The 20757-nt window shown below is 43.5% G+C and overlaps 1 long non-coding RNA gene across 2 annotated transcripts in view; it reads left to right on the top strand.

The window, feature by feature from the left end:
- Positions 1 to 16315, top strand: part of LOC120400198 — a 152484-nt gene extending 136169 nt beyond the window's left edge. Inside the window, exon 6 of one of the 2 annotated variants that reach the window (XR_005595591.1) lies at positions 14818 to 16315. This is a non-coding gene — a long non-coding RNA (uncharacterized LOC120400198). Of the gene's footprint in view, positions 1 to 5362; positions 7113 to 14817 lie in introns of those variants that run through there. The other variant, XR_005595590.1, reaches the window with a different exon arrangement.
- Positions 16316 to 20757: the final 4442 nt, after the last annotated feature.

The raw sequence follows: 20757 nt of genomic DNA on the forward strand, positions 1-20757 counted from the left end.
ACCCAATATGGCCGTTCTTATGTTCTTATGTAATCCAATTGGTTGAAGCAAACTGCTGTCCTCAGCTTTTCTCCTATTCAGCACTCAATAAAAGAGCATCTATACAGATAATATAATCAAGTGTAATTGTAATAGATTGTATGGGGTAATTGCCTTACAAGAGTCTCAAAGTCATGTGACTTGGGACACCAGTAGACTGTGAGTATAATGAAAACAGCTGCTGGCCTACATGGGAGCCCTGTTGCTCCCACAGCTAAATTATAAAACTGAGCTAATATCTTCGTGTGGACTCAAAAAATGTGATAGAATTCAAACCACTTATGCACAAGTCTCAGCAAATACAAAGGTCTTTATATTGGAAATCCAATAGCTAAGCATGTTATGACCCAGTGTATACAAAACTGTCTGTATATTTAAGCAAGCCTACAGCTGATAGAAGCAATTCAGTTTGCAACAAAAAGCCACTAAAGATGTTAGTCCTAGCTGTTTTGGCTGAGTGACTAGCTTGAAAATCAGGTGAGTTGTGATCATGGAAAAAATTGCCAAAATCTATGTATTTAGGCATGAAATGAATCAAAATTCCACTTACCCCCCACCCAACCCATTAATGGAGGGCTCCCATTTGTAGCTTCCCCGTGCAATTTCTCTGAAGTTGGCAGAGATTATAGGAGAAGTGGGTTTAAAAGAAATACTTGAAAGAGGAATAAGAGGGGATTTTGTCATATGGAAAACAGGAGACTGTTCCAGGTATAGGGGACATCATGAATAAAAATAGGAAGGCACAAATGTGGGAGGATGAGATAAAGAGAGGAGAAAAAAGAGAGGAGAAGGGGTGGGGTCGGAGGGAAAGTAGGAGGAAATGAAAGCAGAGACATGGAGGTGTAGGGGAAAGATTGTTTAGGGCCTTGAAGTTGAGGAAAGTTAATATTGTGTGCTAAAATATGCAAAGAGGAAAAAGACTAGCTGACATTACTGGAGTGGCAGGAGAGGAAGATTACTTTAGTGTTAGACTTTCAAGGAGACTGGAGAGGGAAGAGAAGCAGAGAAGAGAAGTTTGCAATAATCAAGATGAGAGTTAACAAAAATATGTGAAAGGACTGGTTTTGGGTGATATTAAACAGGAAGAAGCAATGTGATTTAACGAGAGACTGAATTAATGCTTCCTATAGAAATTCTGGCAAGATTAATTTTGGCTGAAGTTTCAGATTTTTTCGCAGGGGTTGGACCCAGGGAGTGCCTTCAGTTTTATTTCTATGCAGAATACTTTTATTTTTGTTTGTTAAAGGCATTAAAAAAATAACCTGGGTGGCTTCTCCACCTCACTTGATGTTCATGTCAAAAGAAATGTCCAAGCTGAGGGAAGGAGGAGCAAAAAAAACGGCCAAGTGGCAAGTCTATTCACCACCTAGTCAGGAGTGGAAAGTATTGAATGATCAAATGAAAGTGTCTTAAAATAACATGAACACAGACAGAAAAATCTGCAAGGAAATTCTGAGTTAAAGGAAACTCACAGTTCCCTTCTCCAGCCCTACTAGAAGTCACCAGTATATAGCAGTGAATATATCAGCCCCAGTCACATTGTTATTTCAACATAACTTTTGTATTTTACTGTAACAGGAAACTTTAAAGAAATATTTTTGTCTACTTGCACATTCATCAAGAATTTTTTTTCTATTATATCTATCTCCTGTGCACAGCACAGTTCAGCAAAGTCTCCAGATCCCTTACTCAACAAAGTTTTAAAGAAAAATGTTCTTTCCACCTTTTCTGTATTTAAAAATAATCTCTGTAAGACACTGCATAGGCTAAGAGGTACTTTGATAACCTATTGGCTATAGGATTTAAGCTAAAACAGGAAAAAATCCCTTTGAAATAAAGAAACTTCAGATCCAAAATTGAAACTGTCAGTGACACAACTATGAAGCCTTGTCAGCCTGTAAGAACAAAGGAGGCATGGTTAGTTTTATTATGATCCTGCTTGATTTTTTTCCCCTCACAACTTGGAAAAGGACATCTGGTTGAAATATCACCTCTAACCTCATTTTCTATGTCTATTTTGTATGTATGAATGGAAAACATAGTTGATTTGTGCTAATAAAGAGTGCTGTGTTTAAAATATTTTAGGTTTTAGAAAATTCTCCAAACAAATCTGCTGGAGATCTTAATATTTCACTGGCAGAAAATAATTTATTATTTTGCTTCATATGAATATGTTGACCGTATGGCCAGGTTTTTTTAAATGAATGTCTACAGTTGGATTCCTCACTCCCTACTTAGATACCTAAATGATAGGCTTGATTTTCAAAAGTGCTGAATGGCCATGCTCAAAATGGGAGCTGGTAGGTGCTCTGCACACATGTAGCTCTGTAAATATGAACTCAGAATCCTATTTTTGAAAACTTTTTATCTGTATATCACAACATCTGATCAGGCTTGTTACTTCTGTCACTCATACTTGTGTAAATTGTATGTAGTTTCACTGAAGATAATAAAGCCGTACTAGTGTAAATCTAGTGAAGGTGAGAGGAGAATAAGGTATAAGATGCAAGTGCCTCAATTTAGGAAAGCATTTAAGCATGTGCGTAAATCCAATTAGCATCAACAAAGTTTATGCCTGTGCTTAAGTGTTTTGCTGTATAAGGTTTAAAAGCACATAACTTAAATTAATTAGTAGGTAGGTAGAGTAGATAGGTGAGTAGACATTTGAGAGAAGTTTAGAGAGAGAGAGAGAGAGAGAGAGAAAAGAAATAAATAGCTCGAAACTTTGGGTAATATATGGAAGGAGAGTATTTGGATCCCAGGTTTTGGTTTAGACCTTCCCAGAGTTAGAAGCCTATTCTGAAGTTTAAATCTGAACTTTCCAAAATTCAAGAGTGTCCAGGTTGAACATCTGCTTCACCATGGTTTAGTTGTTTACACCTGTTCAAAATGAATGAAAACCACTTCTATTTAGACTAGCAGTTTTAAATGCCTACCCAAGATACGAGGCAGTGAAGAATGAAGCCCACACATTTTGGTTTGGGTCTCAATCTCCAGAAATATGATAGAAATATAATTGATTCAGTAAACTGGTAAGATAAGATATAGAATAAAAAAGATGCTAATTAGTACATATGAGTCATAATTTAGAAAAATATGTATTTTTAATAATCTTTATTGGTCAACTTTCATAGTAGAGTACATTTAAAAATAATTTTTAAATGTTTAATAACTAGTAGAGGTGAAAGCATGTTACAGACTGTAGCATGTGAATAAAGATAGTTATCACATGAGTAGGTGGCGTTGTAGATGTGTGTTAAATGATCTGTTGATCTGATAAAGAGATGGTGGGAATCAGATTATGCAATCTGTTGATCTGTTAAAGACATGGGTGGGAATCAGATTAAGAAATCTGTTGATCTGTAAAGATATGGGTGGGTATCAGATTAAGCAATCTGTTGATCTGTTAAAGATATGGGTGGGAATCAGATTTTACATCTCACAGGAAATTTCACGATGTTGAACTTTTTTCTATTCTAAAATGGAACAAAAGGAAAAAAAATAGAAATTTCCCACAAAACAAAATTCTAAATTTTTGAGTTGATGAAAACACTGCTTTGATAAAATTGAAACATTTCATTCCCGTTTTGCTTTTTATTTTATATTTTTATCTAATATACAAAAATTTAAAAAACGGGAATGAAAAGTAATTTTGAAATGGAAAATCAAAATATTCTGTTCTGAAAATGTCAAAATAGTTTATTACTTTTTTAAAAGTGAAATTTCATGGAAATTCACACTATCCATGATGCACCTCACTTTTTTGATGACTAAGCATTTTCCAATGGGAAAACATTTCATCAGAAAATTTCTGACCTGCTCTACTCAGTAACAACCTATGACAACTGATTAGCCATTTATTAAATTTATGAACTGTTATATGTATACCTTTAATATAAAGTGTGACCTCACAATTACTAACTGGAAAGTTCGTGTGACCTTGGGATTTTAGGCTATGTCTATGATATGAGCTAGGTCTGTGATTCCCAGCTCACGGGCGCATACTCACGCTAGCTCTCATTGAGCTAGCATGAGCATAAATAGTAGTGGAACTGCAGTAGCATGGGCAGCAGCAGTGGCGGCACAGATTAGTCGTGTCGAGCACAAACCTGCCTGAAACTAGTGGGTGTGGCTAAGCCGTGCAGCTGCTGACTGTGCTACAGCGGCTGTGCTAGTATTTATACTTGTACTAGTCCTTATTGAGCTATTCTGTGTGTACAGGAGCTGGGTATCACAGCCCTCGGTCATAGTATAGACATAGCCCAAGTAGATTAAAAGGCACCGGAAGCCATTTCTGAGTAGGAAATACTGGCATAAGGCAGCTTTAAATGCATTGGCTGATGCAGGCCCAAAGCATTCCCACCAGATTTCTGGCAAAGGTGGACTGGGTTTCTGATCACTTCTGTTATGTGCCAACATTGGGGCCAGGTGTTTGCAGTCATTCCGGGCCCCAAATAACCTACCTAGAAATCAAAAGAGAATGTCTCGTTGGGACATTTTCAACAAAATGTTTTGTTGTTGAAAAATACTGTTTCATTGAAGCTGAACTGTTTTGTGCAGCAGATGTGTGGAGTTCAAAACATCTCTGTGCCTCTCTTTTGCTTCAAAGCCTTCGTCTGATCTATCTATTTAGATTTGGGCCTGGGGTTGTCTGTAGCTGTGGGTAAGTACAGTGCTTAGCGCAATGGGGTCCCACTGTTGGTTGGTGCCTTTAGGGCACTACTGCAGTACACATACTTTACAATATTTTTGTTGCAAAATCTTTAATTTTACTCTTTTAATAGACATTTTCATGTAGAATACATTCTTTGAGGTGATGTGCCCAAAGATTTTCTTTTTCTTTTCCCTAGGGTGGAGTAGAGGGGCTTTGCATATAGTGCCCAGACTTTAGACCAGAGAAGAATAATTTAATCCTCAGTTTGCAATTGTAATCTTCCTAACTCCACCATCCCTCCCCCTACAGTAGACCCACAAGACTACTATGGCCTTCTTAGTAGGTGTAATCCACCCGAGGAGATCCAGACCATAGCACGAGAAACACTGTTATTTAAACTGATGTTAAGTTGTTGGTTTACCCACATTTGCATGGTATTTACCACTAAAAGAGGGAACCAGAAAAAAAGAAATATACAAGCGTATATTCCCAGAGTCAATTGTGTAACCCTATTATTTTCATGCAGTGGCAGCTTGCTAGCTGAATCATGTACACAGGTAAAAATCTGGTAGCTAGTCAATTGCAGGTAAATAAGCATTAGGGTGGGCTACAAAATTATTTTCTGAATCACTCAGCACACCACTAATTTGTATTTTTTTTATTGCACAGCTTTACAATCCTTTTATTTTCTGCCAATCCAACATGCCTCATCACAGAAGACCTCAGTGCAAGTTAAAACATTTCAACAGCTTTAGTGGAAAATCAACCATGCGCATTTTAGCTACGTGACTTCTGCAAGCCACATCATTTATTCATTTTCAGCTCCTTAATTATTTGAACTTTGAAGATAAGTGAATTATTTTTCTATTTTCCTGCCTTGCCTAGAAGGTGAGGAGTATGTGACCGCACAAGTTTGGCATGCCAATTTCTTAGAGGAAATGAGTCGACTGCAGATGTCTTCTGTCAACATTAACAAACTAGATGAAACATGTCACTACCCCGAAGTAAAACTACTACCTTCTTAGAGAGGAGGGGCAGAAAATCCATTTCAGTTCCATCCCCATTTTCATACATTTCCTCCTTTACTACACAAATGTGCCATAAGCTGACTGAATAGCACATAACCCGTTTAGTAACTCTTTTTAGAGAAAAGAACTAGGCTGGTTGGAAGTTTTCAGTGGACTGATATGCAATTTGACTCAATGCAATTTTTCATTACAAGTATCCGCTTTTGTGGAAAAATTTTGATCACCCCCCCTCATCAAACTACCAAACAACCAGCCTATGTAGATGTAGTCTGCCCGAGGCCTCTGGCCTATAGGGCAGAATGGGGGCATGAGGCACCTGTACTATAACGAGGCACCACGGGGGCATTATTAAAAAGCCCCTACCAGACATCTTCTAAGAAGGAAAGACTTGACTAAAGCATTGGCCCCTTTTAGCAATGGCACCAGGGGAAGTGGCCTAGAAGACATGCTTGCCCTGAAAGCCCCTCAGTGCCAGGAGTTTGGGGACTTATTGGCCAAGCATGGCATCCAATCTCCTCCTAGCAGCACCTGGGGGCAGCTCTTACAGCCTCAGAAGCCCCAGAGATTTTAGCAGTTCTAGACGCTGATCACTTTTGGAGAAAGGGTGGGGGTAGAAGGAAGTGTGAGAAAGGGGGGGCTGAGCTAGTGGACAACCCCCAAGAAAACCCTCACATTCCTGGCCTCAGGGACATCTGAGTGATTGATCACATAATTGATCACTGGGCCTCATCCCTAATACCTGCTGGGGTGCACCTCTGCCCTCTGAAGAGCTGCAGAGGGAACAGAAGAATCCTCTTGGGTTATGATGGACTCCTAGCCTCAGATGGGGCAGGCAGGCAGCCCAGTGATTTTGGAGGGAGCCCGTTACCCTGGAGAGTTATGAGGATGGAGTGTTAGTTTGGACAAAGCAGCAAAAAAATGCTAGGGTGTCTGGGAATAGTTTGTACAGAAAGGAGAAAAGATACAAAAATAATAGGCAGCAGGGTCAGTTTTTCTGGGCTGGCCTGGAGTGGACTGATGTGCAAATGTTAAAGGAGCCAAAGAGTTTATAGACTGCTAAGGATTTTTTTAAATGCTCATTGAAATGAATTGGAACCAGGAGGCTGTGTGCATTGTTAGCCTATGCAGCTGCAAGACAATATCCATTACCCTCATCCTCCCCCACATGTTGTTTGTTACATTCACTCATGGCAGCTTATGTTTAAACCTTAAAGGGCAGATGTGGCACACAGGGGAGGTAGGCACATAATTGCCCTTGGAAATCTCTTCCTTGGTTATGAGGCAAGGATAGTCTCTTCCTATGGGCCTGTACTTCACCCAACCCAACTGGATCCTGATGTTGATTAGCGGCTTGAATGCTACAGTAATGCAAAGAGTGAATAATAATTATATCCAGCTTACATGTTGTTATACATGTCGGTTTTTCATTCTGGCTAAATTTTGTAAAAGCATCTAAGGCCTGGTCTACACTAGGACTTTAATTCGAATTTAGCAGCGTTAATTCGAATTAACCGCGCACCCGTCCACACCAGGAAGCCATTTAATTCAACCTAGAGGGCTCTTTAGTTCGAATTCGGTACTCCACCCCGACGAGGGGAGTAGCGCTAAATTCGACATGGCTATGTCGAATTAGGCTAGGTGTGGATGCAAATCGAACTTAGTAGCTCTGGGAGCTATCCCACAGTGCACCACTGTGTTGACGCTCTGGACAGCAGTCCGAGCTCAGATGTTCTGATCAGCCATACAGGAAAAGCCCCGGGAAAATTTGAATTCCTTTTCCTGTCTGGCCAGTTTGAATCTCAATTCCTGGTTGGACATCGTGGCGAGCTCAGCAGCACTGGCAGCGATGCAGAGCTCTCCAGCAGAGGAGTCCATGCAATTTCAGAGTAGAAAGAGGGCCCCAGCATGGACTGACCGGGAAGTCTTGGATCTGATCGCTGTGTGGGACGATGAGTCTGTGCTTTTGGAGCTGCGCTCCAAAAAACGGAATGCAAAGACCTACGAGAAGGTCTCCAAAGCCATGGCACTCAGAGGATACAACCGGGATGCAACGCAGTGCCACGTGAAAATCAAGGACCTGAGACAAGGCTACCAAAAAATCAAAGCGGCAAACGGACGCTCCGGAGCCCAGCCCCAGACATGCCGCTTCTACGAGGCACTGCATGCCATTCTCGGTGGGTCTGCCACCACTGCCCCACCAGTGACCGTGGACTCTGAGGATGGGATAGTGTCGACGGGCAGTTCCTCGGCGATGTTCACGGATGGGGAAGATGAGGAAGGGTTTGTGGAGGACGGCGCAGGCGACAGCGCTTACAATACCGCTTTCCCCGACAGCCAGGATCTCTTCATCACCCTCACAGAGATCCCCTACCAACCCTCCCCGGTCGTTAACCCGGACTCTGAATCAGGGGAAGGATCAGTCGGTAAGTGCTATAAACATGTAAACATTTATTTTTTTAAAAACAGGATTAAAAACTATATGAAAAGAAGATCAATGCATATAGGGATCGAACAGAAATCCTCTTGGGACAGTTCCACGAAGCTCTCGTAGAGGTACTCGAAAAGCCTCCGCAGGAGGTTCCTGGGGAGAGGTGCCTTGTTGGGTGCTCCGTGGAAGCACACTCTTCCGCGCCAGGCCATCCTCACATACAGTGGGAGCATTGCCTTGACCAGCATGGCAGCATAGGGCCCTGGTCTGTGCAGGGATTCACGCAGCATGTGCTCTGTGTTTCTCCTGGTGACCCGCCTCAGGGTGATCTCGCTTGGCGACTGCTGCATCTAATTAGGGGAATTACTTTAATGTTACTATTGTGAATGCTTGACTTTTCCTTTGCATAACAATGACCGTCGTTTAACAGCCACGTGGTGGAGGCTGCAGAGGAAAAGCATACAGGGATCTTTCCCGGGGACAGCCGCGAGGGGCTGGAACAGGGTCAGACTTTATGCTTTCCAGATTGCCTGCAGCAGGAGGGCACTGCTATCCATTACCTGTTAAGCAGCCTAAAGTTTACGGCTTACCAGGCCTGGCTGCTACACGGATTCTGCTGTCCTGCCCCGCTTGTCCGATCTCCAGTGCAAGACCCCAGGCAATGAAAGCGAATGCCGAAAATTTGAACTTGTCCTGAGAGCACATGAGATTAGGTGCCCTGTATGGTCTTGTTCACAGAAACTGAGTAGACTGTGTTCAGTGTTCGCAAACATGTATCTTTGCAAGGAAATCACTTCCTTTTTCCCATCACACAGCTGCGGCTCTTTCCCGAACTGCCCCGGCATCCCCCTCACAGAGGCTGGTGCAGATTAGGTGGCGAAAGAAAAAGACTCGGGACGAGATGTTTGCTGAACTGATGGCCTGCTCCAGAGCCGAGGCGGCCCAGCAGAGCCAGTGGAGGGAGACCCTCTCTCAGCAGCAGCGCTCACACAGCGAACGGGAGGACAGGTGGCGGCAGGAAGACCAGCAGGCGACTCAAACGCTGCTTGGACTAATGAGGGAGCAAACGGACACGCTCCGGCGCCTTGTGGATGTTCTGCAGGACCGCAGGCAGGAGCAGAGAGCCCCCCTGAACTGTATCTGCAACCGCCCTCCCCCGCCACAAAGTCCTGTCCCCCCCTCACCCAAAATCACAAGAAGGAGGGGCGCTAGGGACCGTGAAAACTGTCACTCCACCCCAGCAGAGCGCTCATGTACCACACAGCAGAAGACTTTGTGTGAAGGGGGGGGAGGGGTTTGTTAATTGCATAGGACAGCCACCATTAACAGGGTACAGACATGGGGGCAGGATCAACAGCAGGTCACACACAGAGTGCAGTCACTAGACACCCGGGTCACTCTGGGAGGTGTCTGCTGCCCCAGGTCAGTCTGGGAGGTGTATGTTGCCCCAGGGTCCGAGCGCCTGGCATCCACAAATGGCAAGGCAGGCTGCCCTTACCATGCCCTTCCACCCTAGCCATGAACCTCTCCGATGCCCTGAGCCCCAGCCAGAGCCATCATCCCCCCACACCTACTCACCCTTCCCACACACCCCTCACCCCTTCCTGCAAACCCACCCCTTCCTGCACACCCTCCTGTAACCGTCCTCCCCCCAGAGACCACTGTAGGAGCAGGAGCCTGTCAGTCCTCGAGTGTAGAAGCGGTCTGTACATCACTGCACACCGTACCCACCACAGTCTGCGTCCCTGTTTGAACCCTTGAACGCGAATTCGTTAGTAAAGAAAACTTTGTTAATTAAAAATGTTCCAATAACTTTATTTTTAAACGTCTGTTGGAAGGGGGGAAACCTGGTGAACGGGGTATGTAACCGCTGAAAAAAGTCAATAGTAACTGAAACAGGGGCAGGTTCAGCTTCTCTGTAAAGAGACTGGACAGTCATAGGTTACCCTGCTCTCTGAGGAATCTAGCTTTCAAAGCCTCCCGGATGCACAGCGCTTCCCGCTGGGCTCTTCTAATTGCACGGGTGTCTGGCTGAGCGTAATCAGCAACCAGGCGATTTGCCTCAACCTCCCATCCCGCCATAAAGGTCTCCCCCTTGCTCTCACAGAGATTGTGGAGCACACAGCAAGCTGCAATAACAATGGGGATATTGGTTTCGCTGAGATCTGAGCGAGTGAGTAAGCTCCTCCATCTCCCCTTGAGACATCCGAAAGCACACTCCACCACCATTCTGCACTTGCTCAGCCGGTAGTTGAAGAGCTCCTTGTCACTGTCCAGGGCGCCTGTATAGGGCTTCATGAGCCAGGGCATTAGTGGGTAGGCTGGGTCCCCGAGGATCACTGTAGGCATCTGCACATCCCCAACAGTTATTTTGTGGTCCGGGAAGAAACTACCTTCCTGCAGGCGTCTAAACAGAGAAGAGTTCCTGAAAACACGCGCGTCATGAACCTTGCCTGGCCACCCGACGTAGATGTTAGTAAAACGTCCCCTATGGTCCACCAGTGCTTGCAGCACCATTGAAAAGTAGCCCTTTTGGTTAATATACTGGCTGGCCTGGTGAGCCGGTCCCAGGATAGGGATGTGAGTGCCATCTATAGCCCCACCGCAGTTTGGGAATCCCATCGCGGCGAAGCCATCTATGACGACCTGGACGTTTCCCAGGGTCACTACCTTTGAGAGCAGTAGGTCAACGATTGCGTGGGCTACTTGCATCACAGCAACCCCCACGGTAGATTTGCCCACGCCAAAGTGGTTCGCTACTGACCGGTAGCTGTCTGACGTGGCAATTTTCCAGAGGGCTATGGCCACTCGCTTCTGCACAGTCAGGGATGCTCGCATCCGGGTGACCTGGCGCTTCAGGGCAGGGGACAGCAAGTCACACAGTTCAAGGAAAGTGCCCTTACGCATCCTGAAGTTTCGCAGCCACTGTGATTCATCCCAGACCTGCAGCACTATGCGGTCCCACCAGTCCGTGCTTGTTTCCCGGGCCCAGAATTGCCGTCCCATAGCATGAACGTGACCCATTGTCACCATGATCTCCGCGGCGCGGGATCCCGTGCTTTGTGAGAGGTCTGTGCCACGCTGACACTTCATGTCCTCACCGCGCTGCCGGAGCTTCCTCGCCCGATTTCTCAGCAGCTGACTGTGGAAGAGGTGGACGATAAGGTGCGAGGAGTTGACAACGGCCATAAGTGCAGCGCTGATCGCAGCAGGCTCCATGCTCGCAGTGCTGTGGTGTCCGCGCTGTCACTGAGCAGAAAAGTGCGGTAACAGATTTCCCGCCGGCGCTTTCAGGGAGAGAGGGCGGGAGTGACGGTTGAATGACGACAGTTACCCAAAACCACCCTCGACACATTTTTCCCCCAGCAGGCATTGGGGGCTCTACCCAGCATTCCAATGGGAAGCGGGGACTGCGGGAACTGTGGGATAGCTGCCCAGAATGCACCGCTTCCAATGTCGACGCTTGCCCCGTTAGTGTGGACTCACAAAGTCGAATTAGTGTCCTTAGTGTGGATACACAAATTCGAATTCATAAGGTCGAATCCACAAATTCGACCTAAGTTAAATTGAACTACTCTTGTAGTGTAGACATACCCTAAGAGATGTAGGAACCAAAGGGTCTTAGGCTCCTAAATCAAACAGGTATTTTTGAAAATATTACCCTATATCTTCAAGCACATTTCTAATTTCTATGTAGTTAACAGAGATTAATCAAAGCCAAAACACTGAATGCAAAACTCTGGATCTCAGATTGCAGGTCAGATTTATTGCTAAAATGGGTTGGATCTGAACAGGGTGAAATCTAGCAAAGTTTAGTTCTGGCCTGGAGTTTGAATCCCAAGTTTGAGAGCGCTTTGTAGGGCACTTCATGGAAGAGAGGGTGCGCATGCATACAATACCCAATTATTGTAGTATATGTGGGTAAGGAGGGTTGGGATAGGCCTTGGGAATGTAAGGAGGAAAAGGAGACAGACAGAGAGTCACTTGGAGGGAAGTAAGACAGAGATATGAGGGAAGAGAAGGGATGAAGAGTTGGGAAAGTGAACTGGAAGGTAAGGAAAGAGGGGTGGTGTGTAGGGTGGCCACTGCCACAGCCCCAGAATACCAGACATGTTGGTACTTTCAGGAATGGCATAGAACTGCCACCACTGGCGTGACCTTGCACACACCATGAACGCAAGGTCATCTTGCACGGAGGATGCTAGTTTGAAGAGTGTGCTGCCCTTTCCTGCCAGTGAGACACTGTGTGCGAGATCATGCTGGCAGGGCGGAGTGGTGTGCTCTTCAAAATGGCATCTCGCATCTGTGACACCAGATAAACCCATGCCCCCTTTTTTCTCAGTACCAGACAGAAGACAAAACCACAGACAAAGTTCAACTCAAAATTGGATGAGTGGTCTGCCATGTGTCTGTGTTTGGGGAGAATTAGGGCGCCCCTGTGAGGGGGATGGAAAAAAGAGTATGTGAGAAAGGAAAGGAAGGATAGACCAAGATGGGCTGACCTTGAGAAGTCATGAGACATAAGCGGAGAGACAGGGATGGGAAACAGAGTGGAAACAGAGAAGAACTTGCATCACTGGGGACATGAATCAAATAGAAAGGAGGAAAAGTCAGAAGCTGGAGAGAAGGAGGGAAAATAATAAAATTGGATAATATAAAAAGTGGTAGACAATACCTGAATGGAAAAGAGGCAAGAAAAAGCAAGAAAAGATAAACAGCACTAAGGAAAGTAAATTGTGTATTACTCATGATTTGAGTGTACAGCCCAACTGGTATCTAAAGGATTGGGCTCTGGGGATCTCAGAGATGAGATTCTTTTTTTAACATGAAAATATCAAAGTCAAGATTCTTTGTATTCCCCTTCACTTAACTCCAGGTGGTCGTACCTAAAACAATGATTCTCCTAGGACACCAATGCACCTGAGGCTGGGCATAGTCGCCCAGCTATATAAATATTTATGCAATACAGTCTGGGAATCCAATCTTGTTGACAAGTAAAACCCTGCAATAAATTCGGTCTGAGCTTGAAATGGTTTACAAGTTAAAATTAATAATAAAAAAGATTTCACAGAATCTGCAGGGAAATTCCAAGTGCACCTTAGGTTTTCTCAAACTGAAACATGCTTAGAATTAAATAAAATAAGGTATTTGTACTTACATCTTACTTAGATGCAGGAAACCCTTGACTTAGCAGAGTGACAGTCCTGTTGCTATGTGGACTGAGTTTTCATTCATGCTGGTAACATTACACTGCTCAAACTCACCCCAAACTAGTTCGATTAACTTGTCATTACTTTCATCACCCAAATGTTATCCTGAGTAAAGGGTAGAAGTTTTAATAGCATGCTAATCCTCATTAAAAATTACAGGCAATAACACAGGCATTATTTCAAGGCCTGCTTTCAGAGATAGAGTAATAATGGAGACTAGGTTAGAGTGTACCCTACATGGGAAAAACAACATTCAGGCCCAGAAAAAATGAAGCACTGCACAGGATGGAGTATCAGGACAGTCTGAGGTCAAGTTTGAAGTCTAGCAGAAGTGCTGTAGAGGGAGGGGCAATTGTCCACGATGCTTGTTCTTGCACTGTCAACGTCCACCTTCTGAGAGCATTAACTGTACTGAAAGTTATTTGAAAAATGCACACTGTGAAATTCATATTTAAATATGAAGAGATAAGGTACAGACACAAACATTTTATTATGTACTCACAGAGCACTTTAAACCATCGAGTTACTGTTGCCATTCATTTCATGAACTTTCCACTAAGCAATAGGAGCATGTACTGGGAGCAGATTTCCAGTTTCAGAAAAGGACTACATTCAGCCAAATTCATCCGTGGTGTAACTCCACTGACATCCATGAGATTACATCAGGGATGATTTACGTCAGGGATGACATTCTCTTGAAAAGCCCTTTCATGCTCCTGCTGAAGTCTGATTGTTTTGCCATAGGGTCCAATCTTCCTGCTGGTGAAGTCTATCTTTGTGAGGTTTTTGTGGTTTGTGACTAAAATGTGATGACCATTTCTAGATTCAAATTTAAAGCCTGGCTCACACAAAGGGATCCACAAGCATGGAGCGTTAACCTTTTACAGCATCCCTCCAAAAACAAGTAGAGAGTTATGGTCTGTTTTGAAGTCAGTGGGACTTTGCACAGGACTAAGTGTTCATTTCCAGATCCCGTTGCAGAAAAGAGGCCTAGGAGTTTATCTGGTGCTGAACATCCACAATTCCTATTAAAGTCAAAGAACCATATTCTGACCCAAGATCGCCTAATAGAATTGAGGTCAGAATCTCCACCCTGGGGAATTGTGTGGGCTGAGCACCACTCAGAATCTGCCCCTTACTCTGATGCAATATTTAAAGACTATTCTTTTGTATTATCCGATGTGCAAAGGAGAGTGCTTTTTAAGAAACCTGCCTATTAGGGAGATTTCAGAGTAGTTCTTGATGTTTTTCTCTCACTTGTTCTATAAAACTATGTTCATGCAAGCTAAAACAAACTTTGATATATAATCAGTAATCTCTTCTTTTGACCCAGAGGCTTAATTGCTTTAATTCATTCCTGAATTGGAAGGCTAGGAAAGCACGCTGGATCACATCCATAAAGAAATGACATATGTACTGCAGGCTCACAATAAGACGTTGTGACTTTTATATTTGCAGATATCCTGTTTTTCTCCCGATTCACAAAGAAAACTCAGTGCTCGAGGGAACTGCTAACTGGGATGTGCTGGAATGGACTAAGATAAATTTAACTAAAGCCAAGAATGCCCCTGGTTTGGCTCTGAAATGTACACTAAGCAGCCAAGGACATTTGGAAGGCCAACTCCAAGCAGCATGGTTTAGTGTGGTACTTTACAAAATGCACTAATAATTACATAACGTGAATTGTATTCCAGTCTGTTATGTTTTCATGCCTGGATTCAGAAAGAAAATCTGCTGTCTAGGTGCAAGAAAAAGATGACAGTACATTAACGTGTGGAACAAAATATGCATTCTTCTTTAATGGAACCAATTTAAATTCCATGTCACTGGCTCCTTGTCTTGTAGTCAGAACTGATTGCATGGCTCTAGTTTGCCCTGGTCAGGATGTGGGCAGATCCGAGTCCAACATACAGATTTACTTAAGAAAATTATGGTGGCATGAAGAAACAACTTTTGAAATCATAAATATATACTGCATTCTGTACAGAAACTAGGATGGAGAGGAAAAAAAATGTATCTATTTGACAAATGTTACTCCATCTGCTTTTGGAATATTCAGAAGCAGACCAAGTTTTCCACAGATGATCATTAATTTATTTGTTTTCCAGCATTACCCGCAGTGTGCTAGGCACTGTGGCCCACCTCAAGGGTAGCAGTCCCTTTCCCAGCGAGAATTTATTCTTTGTTAGCATGTATTTACCACATATATTCTAAAATCATTTTTACTAAATGGACTGATTACAGATTCAAACTTTGAGCTGAGTTGTCAAGTTGTGATTGGTGACATACGTCACATGGGGCTAAAGGATATTTACTTCCACTTTAAGGCCTCTGTAGAGTGGCTTTTGTGTGTATGACTCCCATAAATGAGAAGCCCATAAATGTATGCTTTCTGTCGACTGGATAAGCACACAGGAATTTCTGACATGAATACTTACATATGAAAAATTAACATTTGTTTTATACATGGAAACCCCTCCTCAGATTGATCACCAAGCTAACTTCTTGCTTCACGCAGGTCCTTCCTGAAAGCTGACTTCTGTTGTGTTCCCTACGACATCCATGTGATCTTATTATTCTAATCCTCTTCCCTTTCTTCCCTCTTTCCCCCTTTTTATGACCATCACTACTTGTGTCATGTCTGAATTAAATGCCAAGGTTTTATGATAGGGTGCCTGTTCATATGTCTCTTTTTCTGTGAACTGCCATAGAAACCCTTTCTACTTAAAAGTAATAATAAATCATTATGGCTGGTCAAAATTTTTCCATAGAAACTTAGTGAGGGAAAAATTTTCTGTGAAAATGATCAAGCTTCCCTGTCCAAGATCTGAAACCCTAAACCCTTTCATTTTTGGCCACCCCTCTCCACCTCCAGATTTCTCAGTTTTCAGTTTGTTGATTACAAGACACAATTTCCCATAGTGACAACAATAAGTTCGGTTCAGCTGTAATAGCAGTGCACTAACAGTCACAGATATGCCTTTATGACTCTCCTTACACAAGTAATTTTATCTGTAAAAGCCTGATTGCTCAAATGTTCACAGAAACCACCCCCCCCATAAAAGGCCTAAACCAATTCATAGGAGCATGAGAACATATATTTGCAAAATGTTCTTCACCTAGCAGTAGCAAAAAGTGTACAAAAATCTCGCACACAGTCATGTACGAGGAAGCAAATTCCTAACTATCAAAACAAGGCATGACTCAAAGGAACGTGAATGCCAGTAGGACAGTCTAGCCAAGAAGTCTTTTCCTCTGTTTGCTAACCCTGCACAGTCCATCCTGGCTTGCATGAAAACAAGGACAAAGATCATAGGATAAAAGGAGGACTAACTGTCACAGACTCAATGGTGCTGCTTGAAAAATAGATAATGCAGATGAATAACCTTAAACTTGTGACAAAATTACAAAGGAGAGACAGGAAATTCTACGTAAGGCAAATACTTCTCTACCTTGAACTCACACCGCTGTGCAGGGGAAAAGGACAAAACAACAGGAATAAGGGAACCCTGAGCTTCAATGTACAGGCCCTTAGTGAGCATCATATTCTTAGCATTATCTAAATGAGATGGGTTTTCAAAAGGGCTTGGGATTGACCTAATTCTGCTTTACCATTGACTTCAATGGGAGCTGATTTAGCCCTGAGTGAGAATCCCATCCTCAAGGTGCAGTTTTGTATCTTTGGGTGTTCTCCCTTCATTCTGTTATGCACTGTAGTAAACCCCCAGACGTAGAGTTCCCTTCCCCACACACTTTTTGGAAGTTCAGCTCTGGACCTGAACTTTACAGCTAGGTCCCATCTCTAGTTAGAATATGTACATGGTAAACTGAAAGAACTCTGAAGAGCAAGTGCTGACTTGTAAGCAAAACGGGAATAATACATAACCGGGTACAAAATCCTTTTATCAAAATCACTATTTATAGAGCATGAAGCCTATGGGACTTTAAATCTTATTTTCATAAGTGATGTGGGCCCCATTGACTTTCAGTGGGAATTAGGGGCATAACCTGCTAAGGCACTTCTGCAAACCCCATGAGGTATCTATATGATATTTAGGCCCTTAAGTACATTTGCAAATCTGGCCTGGTCACTTCTGAAAATTGGATTCAGGCTCCTAAATCATGTAGGCACTTTTGAAAATTTTACCCCGTATATGAAAATGTTGACTATGAAAATGTGTAGAATTCTTAGAACTCATCTAAGGTCAGCAGACTGCAATGTAGGTACACAAGGAGATTGCCCCTCATGTGCAAGGGCCAGACACATATCAGTCTCTGTGCTTAAGGAAAGCAGAGCTTGCTCTTTCCTAGAGCCCCATCTTGTCCATATCACTCTAACAGGGGGGTTGGTCTTAGGTGAAGAGAAAGCAAGGCCATAGATGCAGTAACAGGCCCTGGACCTAGCTGCAATACCCAAAGGACTTGGCAGTGTCTATGCACCTGCTAATTGTCGGAGACATTGAGTCATCGTGAGGTCGCCCCTATGGTGATTACAAGAATCTGGCCCTGTATCTCTGAATTTCAAATCATGATTGAGAATATTATTATATTTTCCACAAATAAAAGTGTTACTAATTGTACCAGCAGGTAGAAATCTGAGGAAGCCAAGGGGATTCCAATACAGATGGCAAGCTTTTTTACCTTGTGCATTAAAAAAAGCATGTAGTATCTGCAGCTGTTCTAAGTGCTACATCTCCAAGAAAGACATAACAGCCTGACCTCAATAAATGTACTCCTACAATATTGTAGATGGCATTATGCAGAGCACAACAATTTGAAACCATGGAAGATTCTAACATGCATTCAGAATTCTCCATGTACTAGCCCAAGAATTGCCATGTTCTGTGATTTGATTGAATTTAGTAAATTCTACTACAGAAAGGGAAACTTAGTACAACAGCATGTTCATTTTTTCTTAATTTGTTAGGGGTAACAAGTTAACCATTAGGTGGGAAAACAAAGCCCTGGCTGGACTTTTAATCTGGTTACCTCTTTAATTAGTAAATATCAGTAATGCCGCAAAGTATGCCACAGCTTTCTTTTGGAACTCAAGCCTTTGGTGACAATAATCACAAATTGACAATGGGTCCCGCACAAGTTAGATGAAGTTTGGCTTCTTTGTAATATGTGATTTTCTGGTAGGAGAAGGGGTGGTGAAATAGACTGGGATAATCAATCACAGAGTAATCTTTGGCCATAACTGCCGTGACCCCCTGCATGAAGATATATATGTCTAATGCTATGTTAATCCTAAATAAGATGACATTCTGCATAAACTGAGGTTAAACAACTAATAAAACTCTTCTGCATTTTGCAGCTGGAAATAGGCACCTTGAATCTATTGTACTTGCTTAAAATCTAACCCCGGAGGACCAAAATGTGCAACAGTTTATACCCCATACAACCCCACTGACTTAAATGGGGATGCATGGGATATAAATCACTACAGAATTCAGACCCAAAATGGGTCCAGCTATTAGTGGAACGCTTAGCATGTGTTTGATAAGTGCAGATCTGTCAATGGTCACTACAGGCCTCACAAAGTCACATAGTACATTACAGACAAGAAAAAGCTTACAATGATTTTGACTGCCTTTATGTGCAGAATGCAGCTCCTAGAATTTAATTGTTAGTAATGGCATACAATAAGGCCATACTGTCTCCTCCCCTGTGCATTGTGAAGGGGGATAAATTGGTAAATACCAGCCAAAATAGAAGGGAAGCCACATACACCTCATCCACATTCGCCTGAATCAATGCACTTGAACCTCAGTGGGATAGCAGAGCCAAGGAATTTCATGGCACCACCTTCTGGCAAACCCATAATCTCCACAGGCAATTTCATTAGGAGTGTGAGAGGGTGTATAACCCACCCTGGCAGAGAAAGAGTTAACTGGAGTGAGAGAGTAATTAGTCCACCCAGTTGCACCTGGAAGGTGGCCAGGCCCCATTTAGAATTAGGCCCAGCTGAGGATGTGATATCTGGCTGAATTGAGGTGGAGTCCCAGCTGTGAGAAGCGGGGCTGACTGATAGAGGATGGACTTTGGAGGGCAGGCAGGAGATGAGTAGGTTTTAGGAGCCTCTCTAGAGAAAAGAGCTCTGATAAAGGATGTGGAAAGCCACTGGGGTGGAGCAGGCTCCTAGGGTGAGCTGTGACAAAAGGGGCAAGGTGCTTAAGAGGTTGGGTTTCTGAAGGAAAGAGATGTGGACTCAGAGCATTGGGGAGGTAGGCAGGCAGGTGCTGAGCCTTCAGGGAGAAAGCCTTGCAAGGTGTTGCTCAGTACAAGAGCTAGAAAGAACTCTGCAGCGCCTGGGATGGGTGAAGAATCTGGGAGGAGTGGGCCCAGGAAGGGGCTGGGGAAAGAGCCTAATAGCCGGCTGAGATAGGGAGTGGTACAGGGATGCAGCAAGGAGTTTGGGTCAGAAACAGCCTTTAGTTGCTTGGAGTGGAATCCAGATCAGAGGGAAGGTCTATGCTCCCCAACTGGCAAATGAGGAAAGTGATGTAAAAGCCACCTGAGATAAGGGGTGTGTAAGTATCCTTGGGCTGAAGACTTGGCCTAGGGTCACTGGACTACTGTTTAGTGGGACTCTGTCCTCTTCAATGTGAGCTGGCAGGAGGGACATGTCTTGAGTAGAAGCAGACCCCTGCTGGGCCTGAGGAAGAAAGCCTGCTATGTTACATGTGGCTGTGAGGGGGTGCATCAGTTGGTGAGTCACTGTTTTACAAGGAGTTAAATGCTGCCCAGGGCTTCTGGGTGGAGGTAGGATAGGACACAGGCAAGTTGTAATATGGCTTCTTAGTGAGTCCTTCTACCAGAGACAACAGAGCTACACTTTCCATGCAAATGTCCTGAGTTTGGCAGTTGGTTATCTGCTGGTAACATGGTTGCACATGTGCAGTCCCCTCCCTCCCAAGAGGATGAAGAATCAGAAATTTTGCATGGGGTTTGTATACCCTTTTTAAAAAATACAAACAAAAACACACACAAACTTCCCCAATGCTCGGCTCATAAATGTATTCCGTCTGACTTGTTTGGGACATAGTCCCTGCTCCAAAGAGCATGGACTATATTTTGCATACTGTACTGCACCAGGCAAGCTAGCAGTTCTGCTCAATGAGCGATAAATAAGTTGCATGTTATCAAATAGGTATCTGAATGTCCAAATAATGTGCACAAAGCTTTAGAAAGCAGAAATAACAGGGATGTACTGTGCAATTACAAGGTATTTATTTACCATGTAAGCACTCTGCCAGAACATCTTGATTATCACCATCTAATTATATGCAGTAAGTAAAGAGTTTTGTGCTGCCAGCAACCCACAGAGGTATGGTGAAAAGTCTGAGGAGGAATTTGCTTTCATATCAGATGTGGTCTGTTATATCAACAGGAGCT

The sequence above is a fragment of the Mauremys reevesii genome, linkage group 3 (assembly GCF_016161935.1).
Source record: "Mauremys reevesii isolate NIE-2019 linkage group 3, ASM1616193v1, whole genome shotgun sequence".
NCBI classification, from domain to species: domain Eukaryota; kingdom Metazoa; phylum Chordata; order Testudines; family Geoemydidae; genus Mauremys; species Mauremys reevesii.